The 12,183-nt window shown below is 40.0% G+C and overlaps 1 long non-coding RNA gene across 4 annotated transcripts in view; it reads right to left on the reverse strand.

The window, feature by feature from the left end:
• The window catches only part of LOC123386055, a 308,079-nt gene that overhangs the window by 140,165 nt on the left and 155,731 nt on the right, over positions 1–12,183 (reverse strand). Inside the window, exon 3 of one of the 4 annotated variants that reach the window (XR_006599546.1) lies at positions 8,525–8,614. The exons of the other annotated variants lie outside the window; for them this stretch is intronic. This is a non-coding gene — a long non-coding RNA (uncharacterized LOC123386055). The remainder of the gene's footprint in view (positions 1–8,524; positions 8,615–12,183) is intronic. 4 annotated transcript variants of the gene reach the window in all.

The following is a 12,183-nucleotide window of genomic DNA, read 5'->3' on the forward strand; positions in this document are numbered from 1 at the left end:
TTCTCTAAATGGATTCATCTAAATAATTTATTTATCTGCCAACTCATACTAAAGAGAGTCCTAGATATTTGTAATTAAGGTAAATCTCACTATGAAATTACCTTAAAGTCCTTGTCTTTATTGTGTTAATTATAATTAATCACATACAAAAAAGTGATTTGTGGCCTTACCAGTCTTTGCTATGACAAAATACTGTCATTTTGTTGTTTTGTTGGGAAACACAGTGGCGCTGCTAACAGAAAATGTGTAGACAAGGAGTGACAAGCTGGCCCAACGTTGGTTACAGGAAAGTGAAGATCTGCTACTTAGCAGATCTAGAAAAAAAACAGCTCTGCCTTCCCCCAGTGGGTCTAAGAACGTGGGACCAGCTCCTATGGACTAGATGTGGACCATTCTGATGAAACAGTCTGCACTTCTTTGAATCTCACCCAAGAAAACCCTACCCTGAAAGGAGGGGCAATGAGACAGCTGTTGGGGTCTTAAAGGGAGGGGCCGCCTGAGGGGTAGTCCCTCCTGCCTGAGAACTACGGGCCGGAGAGATGGTCATCCTGGCATCCAGAGCCAGAGGGCCCCACAAGGGAGGCTACAAGTGCTTGCAAACCTGTCCACAGGAGCAGCTTTAAATGCTTGCTGGGCATAGAGAGCACAAGTTTTCAGTTGGTCTCAGCCTATCAATAGAAATGCTTTCAGCTAGGGGGCACCTGGGGGGATCAGTCGGTGAAGCTGTGACTTGGGCTCAGGTCATGATCTCAAGGCTCCTGAGTTTGATCCCCGCATTGGGCTCTGTGCTGACAGCTCAGAGCCTGAAGTCTGCTTCAGATTCTGTCTCTCTCTCTCTCTCTCTCTCTGCTCCTCCTCATGCCTGCTCTGTCTCTCTCAAAAATAAATAAAACATTAAAAAAAGAAAAGAAAGAAAAGAAATGCTATCAGCTAGAAAAGTCTGGAGCACTCACCAGGGCCCACACTACTTTGTGGCTCTTATGACTGCAAGACCTACTTCAGCAACATCCACCAGAGAACTTAAAAAAAAAAAAAAAAAAAAAACAGGTCTTGGAAGGAACACAGTATGCCAGGGCCAGGGTCACACAGGGAGGTCATCATGGGAAAGAGAAAGAGAAAGCACAGACCTGAAGTTCTGCCTTCACTGGGTTCAAGGGTAGAGTGCCTAGAGTTTCACGGGTTCATTCTTTACTGGTAAATTTAAAATATAAGAGTGGAAGAGAGACTGCTGGGAAGATGGTGGCATAGGAGGACGCTGGGCTCATCTCCTCCTGCTGATGGCTTAGATTCTACCCACATCTGCCTAAATAACCCAGAAAACCACTGGAAGACTGGCAGAACAGACTCTCAAGAGCCAAGGGTAGACAAGCGGCCCATGAAGAGGGTAGGCAGGGCGGAGAGGTGGTACATGCTACACAGACTGGCGGGAGGGAGCCGGGGTGGTGGAGGGGCAGCCTGCCAGGCAAGGCAGAGCCCCCGAGGTGTGGCCTGCAAAACCCGAGGGGCCGGACTGCATGAGTTCTGATAGCCAGCGGGACTTAACAACTAGAATGTTAAAAGTCAACACCTCTGCTCTCAGAGAGCAGGGAGGGCAGGGCAAGAGGATGCCATGTCCTCCCTCTAAAAAGACTGCGGGACAAAGAGCCCACAGGGATACCAGCTGGCACCACAGTTTGAAAAACGCCCTGGGGCCTACAGAAGGCAAAGTTGTTGAGTCCCAGAAGGACAGAGCTTGGCGGGGGAACAAAGGCACTGGCAAGAGCCATTTCCCTCTCCCATCACCGAGCCAAAATTCCAAAGGGAACCAGTTCCCATCACCAAACTTGCCTGCACCGCACAAACGCCCAATGCTGTGCTTCTGTGGATCCATCCCTCCAACAGGCCTGCCCCCCTCCCAGTGCTGCAGGGCCCCTCCAAGGGGACCACCGAGGGCAAAGCTAGCTAGACTACCCTGTCTAATACACCCCTGGCCGGATCCCATCGAAGCAGCACCACAAGCCTGGCAGTATACAAGCAGCCCAGACAGTGGCCACACCACTCCACAGTGAGTCCTGCCCCTGGGAGAGGGGATGATAAGGTACACACCACTCTCACTATGGCCCGAGCAGTGGGCTGGGGACAGACATCAGGTCTGACTGGGGCCTCGCCCACCAACACAAGTTTCTCCGGACAGCACAGGAGAAGTGCCCTGCAGTTTGGAGCTACCGCAGGGACTACACAAAATGATGAAACAGAAGAATTCTCCTCAAAAGAAACTCTAGGAAGTAGCGACAACTAACAAATTGATCAAAACTGATTTAAGCAATATAACAGAACAATAATTTAGAATAAGAGTCATAAAATTAATCGCTGAGCTTGAAAAAAGCATAGAGGACAGCAGAAGATCTATTGTTACAGAGATCAAGGGACTAAAAAATAGTCATGATGAATTAAAAAATACTATAAATGAAGTGCAAAATAAAATGGAGGTGGCCATAGGACAGATTGAAGAGGCAGAGGAGAGAAAAGGTGAATTAGAACATAAAATTATGCAAAAAGAGGAAACTGAGAAAGAGAGATAAAAAAAAATCCAGGAGTATGAGGAGAGAATTAGAGAACTAAGTGATGCAATCAAACAAAACAATATCCGTATCATAGGAATTCCAGAAGAAGAAGAGAGAGAGAAAGGGGCTGAAGGTGTACTTGAACAAATCACAGCTGAGAACTTCCCTGATCTGGGGGAGGAAACAGGCATTGAAATCCAAGAGGCACAGAGAACTCCCTACAGACGAAACTTGAATTGATCTTCTGCACAACATATCATAGTTAAACTGGCAAAATACAAGGATAAAGAGAGAATTCTGAAAGCAGCTAGCGATAAATAGGCCCTAACATACAAAGGTAGACACATAAGGGTAGTAGCAAACCTATCTACTGAAAGTTGGCAGGCCAGAAAGGAATGGCAAGAAACCTTCAATGTGATGAACAGAAAAAATATGCGGCCAAGAATCCTTTTTCCAGCAAGTCAGAATAGAAGGAGAAGTAAAGATTTTCCCAAAAAACAAAAATTGAAGGAATTCATCACCACTAAACCAACCCTACAAGAGAACCTAAGGAGGATTCTGTGAGTGAAATGTTGCAAGGAACACAAAATACCAGAGACATCACTACAAGCATGAAACCTACAAACATCACAGTGACTCTAAACCCATATCTTTCTATAAAAACACTGAATGTAAATGGACTAAATGCTCGAACCAAAAGACACAGGGTATCAGAATGTATAAAAAACAAGACCATCTATTTGCTGTCTGTAAGAGACTCATTTTACACCTAAGGACACCTTCAGATTGAAAGTGAGGGGATGGAGAATTACCTATCATGCTACTGGAAGTCAAGAGAAAGATGGAGTAATCATACTTATATCAGACAAACTAGACTTTAAATTAAAGGCTGTAACAAGAGATGAAGATAATTATGTAATAATTACAGGGTCTATCCTTCAGGAAGAGCTAACAATTATAAATGTCTATGCACTGAATACAGGAGCCCCCAAATATATAAAACAATTACTCACAACATAAGCAACCTTATTGATAAGAATGTGGTAATTGCAGGGGACTTTAATACTCCACTTACAACAATGGATAGATCATCTAGACAGAGAATCAATGAAGAAACAAGGGCCCTGAATGATATATTGGATCAGATGGACTTGATAGATATATTTAGAACTCTATATCCCAAAGCAACAGAATATACTTTCTTCTCGAGTGCACGTGGAACATTCTCCAAGAGATCACATACTGGGTCACAAAACAGCCCTTCATAAGTATAAAATAACTGAGATCATACCATGCACACTTTCAGACCACAATGCTATGAAACTTGAAATCACCCATAGGAAAAAGTCTGGAAAACCTCCAAAAGCATGAAGGTTAAAGAACCCTACTAAAGAATGAATGGGTCAACCAGGCAATTAGATATTAGGAATTTGTCCTAAGAAACTAAGAGAAGAAATTTTAAAAAAATATGGAAACAAATGAAAATGAAAACACAACAATCCAAATGCTTTGGGATGCAGCCAAGGCAATCCTGAGAGGAAAATACATTGCAATCCAGGCCTATCTCAAGAAACAAGAAAAATCCCAAATACAAAATCTAACAGCACACCTAAAGGAAATAGAAGCCGAACAGCAAAGACACCCCAAACCCAGCAGAAGAAGAGAAATAATAAAGACCAGAGCAGAAATAAACAACATAGAATCTACAAAAACTGTAGAGCAGATCAATGAAACCAAGAGTTGGTTTTTTGAAAAAATGAACAAAATGGATAAACCTCTAGCCAGGCTTCTCAAAAAGAAAAGGGAGATGACCCAAATAGATGAAATCATGAATGAAAATGGAATTATTACAACCAATCCCTCCGAAATACAAGCAATTATCAGGGAATACTATGAAAAATTATATGCCAACAAATTGGACAACCTGGAAGAAATGGACAAACTGTGAACCACCCACACACTTCCAAATCTCAAACAGGAAGAAATAGAAAATTTGAACAGACCCATAACCAGCAAAGAAATTGAATCAGTTATCAAAAATCTCCCAACAAATAAGAGTCCAGCACCAGATGGCTGCACTGGGGAATTCTACCAGATATTTTAAACAGAGATAATACCTATCCTTCTCAAGTTGTTCCAAAAAATAGAAAGGGAAGGAAAACTTCCAGACTCATTCTATGAAGCCAGCATTACTTTGATTCCTAAACCAGACAGAGACCCAGCAAAAAAAGAGAACTACAGGCCAATATCCCTGATGAATATGGATGCAAAAATTCTCAACAAGATACTAGCAAATCGAATTCAACAGCATATAAAAAGAATTATTCACCATGATCAAGTAGGATTTATTCCTGGGCTGCAGGGCTTGTTCAATATTTGCAAATCAATCAATGTGATACATCACATTAATAGAAGAAAAGATAAGAACCATATGATCCTGTCAATTGATGCAGAAAAAGCATTTGACAAAATTCAGCATCCTTTCTTAATAAAAACCTTCGAAAAGTTGGGATAGAAAGAACATACTTAAACATCATAAAAGCCATTTATGAAAAGCCCACAGATAACATCATCCTCAATGGGGAAAAACTGAGAGCTTTCTCCCTGAGATCAGGAACACGACAGGTATGTCCACTCTCATGCTATTGTTTAACATAGTGTTGGAAGTTCTAGCATCAGCAATCAGACAACAAAAGGAAATCAAAGGCATCAAAATTGGCAAAGATGAAGTCAAGATTTCACTTTTTGCAGATGACATGATACTATACATGGAACCTGATAGACTCCACCAAAAGTCTGCTGGAACTGATACATGAATTCAGCTAAGTCGCAGGACACAAAATCAATGTGCAAAAATCAGTTGCATTCTTATACACTAATAATGAAGCAACAGAAAGACAAATAAAGAAACTGATCCCATTCACAATTGCACCAAGAAGCATAAAATACCTAGGAATAAACCTAACCAAAGATGTAAAAGATCTGTATGCTGAGAACTATAGAAAGCTTATGAAGGAAATTGAAGAAGATACAAAGAAATGGAAAAACATTCTGTGTTCATGGGTTGGGAGAATATTGTTAAAATGTCAACACTACCCAAAGCTACCTACACATTCAATGCAATCCCAATCAAAATTGCACCAGCACTCTTCTCGAAGCTAGAACAAGAAATCCTGAGATTTGTATGGAACCACAAAAGACCCCAAATAGCCAGATTAATTTTGAAGATGAAAACCAAAGCAGGAGGCATCACAATCCCAGACTTTAGCCTCTACTACAAAGCTGTAATCAAGACAGCATGGTATTGCCACAAAAAACCAGAGACATAGACCAATGGAATAGAATAGAGACCCCAGAAATGGACCCACAAAAGTATGGCCAACTAATCTGTGACAAAACAGGAAAGAATGTCCAATGGAAAAAAGACAGTCTCTTTAACAAACGGTGCTGGGACAACAGGACAGCAACATGCACAAGAATGAAACTAGACCACTTTCTTACACCATTCACAAAAATAAACTCAAAATGGAATAAGAACCTGAATGTGAGGCAGGAAACCATCAAAACCCTAGGGGAGAAAGCAGGAAAAAAACCTCTCTGACCTCAACCGCAGCAATTTCTTACTTGACACATCCCCAGAGGCAAGGACATTAAAAGCAAAAATGAACTATTGGGACCTCATGAAGATAAAAAGCTTCTGCACAGCAAAGGAAACAATCAACAAAACTAAAAGGCAACTGACAGAATGAGAAAAGATATTTGCAAATGACATATCAGACAAAGGGTTAGGATCCAAAATCTATAAAGAACTCACCAAACTCCACACCCGGAAAACAAATAATCCAGTGAAGAAATGGGCAGAAGACATGAATAAACACCTCTCTAAAGAAGACATCCGTATGGCCAACACGAAAAGATGCTCAATGTCACTCCTCATCCGGAAAATACAAATCAAAACCACACTTGAGATACCACCTCACTCCAGTCAGAGTGACTAAAATGAACACATCAGGAGACCATAGATGCTGGAGAGGATGTGGAGAAATGGGAACCATCTTGCACTGTTGGTGGTAATGCAAAGTGGTGCAGCTGCTCTGGAAAACAGTGTGGAGGTTCCTCAAAATATTAAAAACAGATCTACCCTATGACCCAGCAATAGCACTGCTAGGAATTTACCCAAGGGATACAGGAGTGCTGATACATAGGGGCACTTGTACCCCAACGTTTATAGTAGTACTTTCAACAAGAGCCAAATTATGGAACGAGCCTAAATGTCCATCAACTGATGAATGGATAAAGAAGTTGTGGTTTATATATACAATGGAATACTACTTAGCAATGAGAAAGAATGAAATACGGCCTTTTGTAGCAACGAGGATGGAACTGGAGAGTGTTATGCTAAGTGAAATAAGTCATACAGAGGAAGACATATACCATATGTTTTCACAGAAGACCATGGGGAGGTGAAGGGGGAAAAAAAGTTACAGAGAGGGCAGGAGGCAAACCATAAGAGACTCTTAAAAACTGAGAATAAACTGAGGGTTGATGGGGGGTGGGAGGGAGGGGAAAGAGGGTGATGGGCACTGAGGAGAGCACCTGTTGGGATGAGCACTAGGTGTTGTATGGAAATCAATTTGACAATAAATTTCATATTTAAAAAAAATTATATATATATATATATATATATATATATATATATATATATATATATATAAAGAGTGGAATTAAAAAGCAGAAAGGGAGGGGCACCTCGGTGGCTCAGTCAGTTAAGTGGCCAACTTCAGTTCAGGGCATGATCTCGTGGTTCGTGAGTGAGCCCCACATTGGTCTCTGTGCTGACAGCTGAGAGCCTGGAGCCTGCTTCAGATTCTGGGTCTCCCTCTCTCTCTGCCCCTACCTCTCTCTGTCTCTAGCAAAAATAAAGATTTAAAAAGATTAAAATAAAATAAAAAGCAGAAAGGGAAAGACAAGCAGTCAAATGGTCAGTTATCCAGATCAACCAGCGCTTTCCAGAAAGAGGGACTTCATCGGTGAGACGGCCTGGTTCTGCATCTGGTTGTGTGGTTGGTATTGTGTTTATCTGAGCTGAAGGTCTTTGAAGTGGATGCCTAGGCAACCAAAAGCTTAGTGTCGGGCACTTATATTACAGTCAAAATCACCATCAGACTCTTACACTACAACACACCACCATCCTGTTCCACTGTCTGTACAAGAAGGAACATCCAGATCCTCCCACCCCTCCACCCTCCCCACTCCAAAACTAGCAAATGGAAAGGATGTTATCTAAGAAAGTAAAAAGCTTCCTGTCCTCTATCCTCAGCAGCTGCCTTAGGTCCTTCCAGGGGGAGGGAAAAGAATTTATATTAAATCACATTAAGAATTCTGAAAATTATTGGGACATTGGGCATTCCATTTTCTGAATTGAGACTATCTGGAGCTTAATGTAACTCTAGGACTTTTTATTATTTAAAGTCACAAGAAAAGTTTTAGGGCCTGCTCAGATTTCACCCTTAGGAGGAAATCCACTTCCAGAGAGTATATTTCATTTTATTTTTATTTTTTGAGGGGGGTGAGTGCAAGTGAGCAAGGGGCATAAAGAGAATCCTTAGAGGGAGGGAAGGAGAGAGAGAGAGAAAGAGAGAAGCAGGCTCACCCAAGGCAGGGCTCTTGCTCACCCAATGTGGGACTCAAACTCATGAACCTTGAGATAATGACCTGAGCCAAAGTCAGATGCTTAACGACTGAGCCACCCAGGCACCTCAGAGAGTATATTTTAAAGAAGCATGAGGGATAAAAAATTAACTTGTTTTGTACTTACTCGTGTTAGAAGTTATAGTGAAATTTGTTTAAAACAGAGAGCACCTATAAATGTTTAACCTTTACATGTTTGCTTTAAATTTTATGAAACTTCTCTGAGCCACACAGTAAAAATCTGGACTTTTCAGAATGTTTTATAAGAGGGCTCTAAATCCCAGTGTTACCTGAGTATGTAATTGACCAAGTAGAGTAAGAACCAAGATTTAAATCAAGTTCTTCATGAAATAAGGGGAACTTTCAGGGAAATTCAGGACCTAAAAAAGAAAATGTGAATGTATGTTACCAAAGAACGTATAAGCTAGAAAACAAAACCATACCTCTTATTAAATATCAGATAATTATTTCAAGTTACCAAAATTATGGTCTAAAAATAGCGAGAAGAGAAAAAAAATCAGTTATTAGTATGTTGTTACTTCTACGTTTTTTAAATCTATATAATTTATCTCTTTTGAAATCCTGTAAGTTGCTCGTGTGAGGCAAACAGTAATTCCAGTAAAGATGCTAAAAGAATGTAAGTCTTTATGTGTATGTTTTCAACAAGACTTTCTATTTATACTTTGTTATATGAATTATTGGAAAGAAGCCTAGAATTTTCTAGGAGTAACCCCTTTTCATATGAAATAGCATTGACTGACCAATGGATTAAGAAAATGAGGTTGGGGCGCATGGGTGGCTCAGTTGGTTAAGCATCCAACTTCAGTTCAGGTCGTGATCTCACAGCTCATGAGTTTGAGCCCCACGTGGGGCTCTGTGCTGACAGCTCAGAGCCTGGAGCCTGCTTCAGATTCTGTGTCTCCCTCTATCTCTGCCCCTCCCCTGCTCATGCTCTGTCTCTCTCTGTCTCAAAAATAAAAATATTAAAAAAAAAAAAAAAAAAAGAAAATGAGGATAATTAAGGGGCACCTGGGTGGCTCAGTCGGTAAAGTGTCTATCTCTTGGTTTCTGCTCAGGTCATGGTCTCAAGGTTCCTGGGTTTGGACCCCACGTTGGGCTCTGCACTGACACAGCAGAGCCTGTTTGGAATTCTCTCTCTCCCTCTCTACCTCTGCCTCTCTCTCTCTCTCAAAATAAAAAAAATAAAAAACTTTTAAAAAGAAGAAAATGAGGATAATTTTTTTTTAATTTTTTTTTTAACGTTTATTTATTTTTGAGACAGAGAGAGACACAGCATGAACGGGGGAGGGGCAGAGAGAGAGGGAGACACAGAATCGGAAGCAAGCTCCAGGCTCCAAGCCATCAGCCCAGAGCCCAACGCGGGGCTCGAACTCGCGGACCGGGAGATCGTGACCTGAGCCGAAGTCGGACGCTCAACCGACTGAGCCACCCAGGCGCCCCGAGGATAATAAGTTTTAATGGAGGAAAAAGAAAATAAAGAACAGACAAAAGATAGTAATGCAGACTGCTTTCAAAGAAACCTTGTACTTTTTAAAAATTTACTTATTTTAATTGTGGTAAAATATACATAACCTAAAATTTACCATTTAACCATTTTTTTAAAAGTGTACAGTTCACTGGCATTAAGTACATTCATATTGTTATGCAACCATCTCAAACCATTTATCCACAGAATGGTTTTCATCTTGCAAAACTGGAATTATGTACCCATTTGACAGTATCTTCCCATTTCCCCCTCTCCTCAGCCCCGATAACCACCATTTTACTTTCTGTCCCTATGAATTTGACTACTCTAAGTATCTCATATGTGTAAAATCATACAGCATTTGTCCTTTCGTGATCAGCTTACATCACTTAGCATAATGACCTCACGGTTATCAATGTTATAGCATGTGTCAGAATCTCCATCCTTTTTAAGGCTGAGTAATATTCCATCAGGTGTATGTATCACATTTCGTTCATCCATTCAGCTGCTGGTGGACACTTAGGCTGCTTCCAGCTTCTGATCACTGTGAACAAAGCCACTCTGAACACGGTGCACACATATCCCTTTGAGATCCCACTTTCAATTCTTTTGGGCATATACCCAGAAGTAGAATTGCTACATCTTATAGTAATTCTATTTTTAAATTTTGGTTAACTGCCATACTGTTCTCCACAGCAGCTGCAACATTTTACATTCCAACAGCAGTGCACAAGAGATCCAATTTCTCAACATCCTTGTTAACACTTGTTTTCTGGGTTTGGTTGTTTTGTTTTGTTTTTTTAAATAACAGCCATCCTAATGGGTGTGAAGTGGTATCTCATTGTGGTTTGATTTGCATTTCCCTAATGATTAGTGATGTTAAGCATCTATTCATGTGCTTATTGGCCATCTGTATATTCTAGTCCTTAAAGCAATCTTTCACTTTATTCTTTGCTAATTTTACAAATGATATCATAGAAACGTTTTTCAAAACAGACTGTATTTTTTTGGTTTTCTTGGCAAGCACCACTTTTATCCAGCAGTGTTAAAACAGTTCAAATTTCAAATCCTTTTTTTGGAGTAGCAGTATGTATCACTCCTTACAAGGAGAAAATATTAACCTAGCTACTTTGGAATCCTGTTAAGCTCTGGGCTTTTAGATCTATACAACTTCATAGACAACTGGGGTAGAGGGCACTGTATCATGTCAAGTGATACAGAGCAACACTGTCCAATACAGTAGGCATCGACCTCATGTGGCTATTGAGCTTTTCAAATGTAGTTAATCCCAACTGAAATATGCTGTAACTAAATTCATATCAGATTTAAAAGAATTAGTATTTTTTAAGTAATATAAAATATTTCAACAACTTTTAAAGTGATCATAAGCTGAAATCAAACATTTTTAATATGCTGAGTTCAATAAAAGATATAAATAACTAAATTGAAGTTTACCTGTTTCTTTTTACCTTTTTTTTTTTAATGTTTATTTTTGACAGAGACAGAGACAGAGAGAGTGGAGTGCAAGTAGGGTAGGGGCAGAAAGGTGGACACTGAATCGGAAGCAGGCTCTAGGCTCTGAGCTGTCAGTACAGAGCCCAACGCAGGCTTCAACTCACAAACTGCGAGATGATGACTTGAGCTGAAGTCCGATGCTTAACTGACTGAGCCACCCAAACACCCCTTTACCTTTTTTAATGTGACTCTAGGAGAATTTTTAATTGCATCTGTGGCTTCCATTTATGGCTCACATTGTATTTCTGTTTGTGCTGATCTAAATAATTGTGACTAAACTCTTTCTAAGGATGTGGATATACAAGTAATTTATAAGTAGAGAATTAAGAAAATTTTCCAAATAATTCAGATTTTTTTTCAAAAACAAATTCTTTTCATTACTGGTTTGTCCAAGAATTATTAAGGTGATTAACTTTTTCTATACCCAAGAGGTTTTCTACTATAAACACTGCCTCCTATGTTTAAGTTTGCTTTATAGGGATTTGTGTGTTTCCAGAAACAAATTACTAGAAACTCTTTTGATTGTATGGCCTATGCAAAGAAATAATAATTTTAATTATTTTTAAAAGATGTGCAAAACACAGGAAACTGATAAATAGTATCTAAAATATCTAAAGAAATTCTACTGACCAACAAGAAAAAATGAAAAATGAAACTGGCTACACAGAGAAGAAGAAACTGAATGATCAATAACCTTATAATAAGGGAAACGCACATCAAAATAACAGGATACTATCTCATACCTTATGAGACTGACAAAAATTTTAATTTTTTTTAATGTTTATTTATTTTTGAGAGAGAAAGAAACAGAAGAGAGGGAGACACAGAATCTAAAGCAGGCTCCAGGCTCCAGACTCTAAGCTGTCAGCACAGAACCTAACCCAGGGCTCAAACTCATGAACCATGAGATCATGACCTGAGCTGAAGTTGGATGCTTAGCCTACTGAG

Source organism: Felis catus, chromosome B3, assembly GCF_018350175.1.
Source record: "Felis catus isolate Fca126 chromosome B3, F.catus_Fca126_mat1.0, whole genome shotgun sequence".
NCBI classification, from domain to species: domain Eukaryota; kingdom Metazoa; phylum Chordata; class Mammalia; order Carnivora; family Felidae; genus Felis; species Felis catus.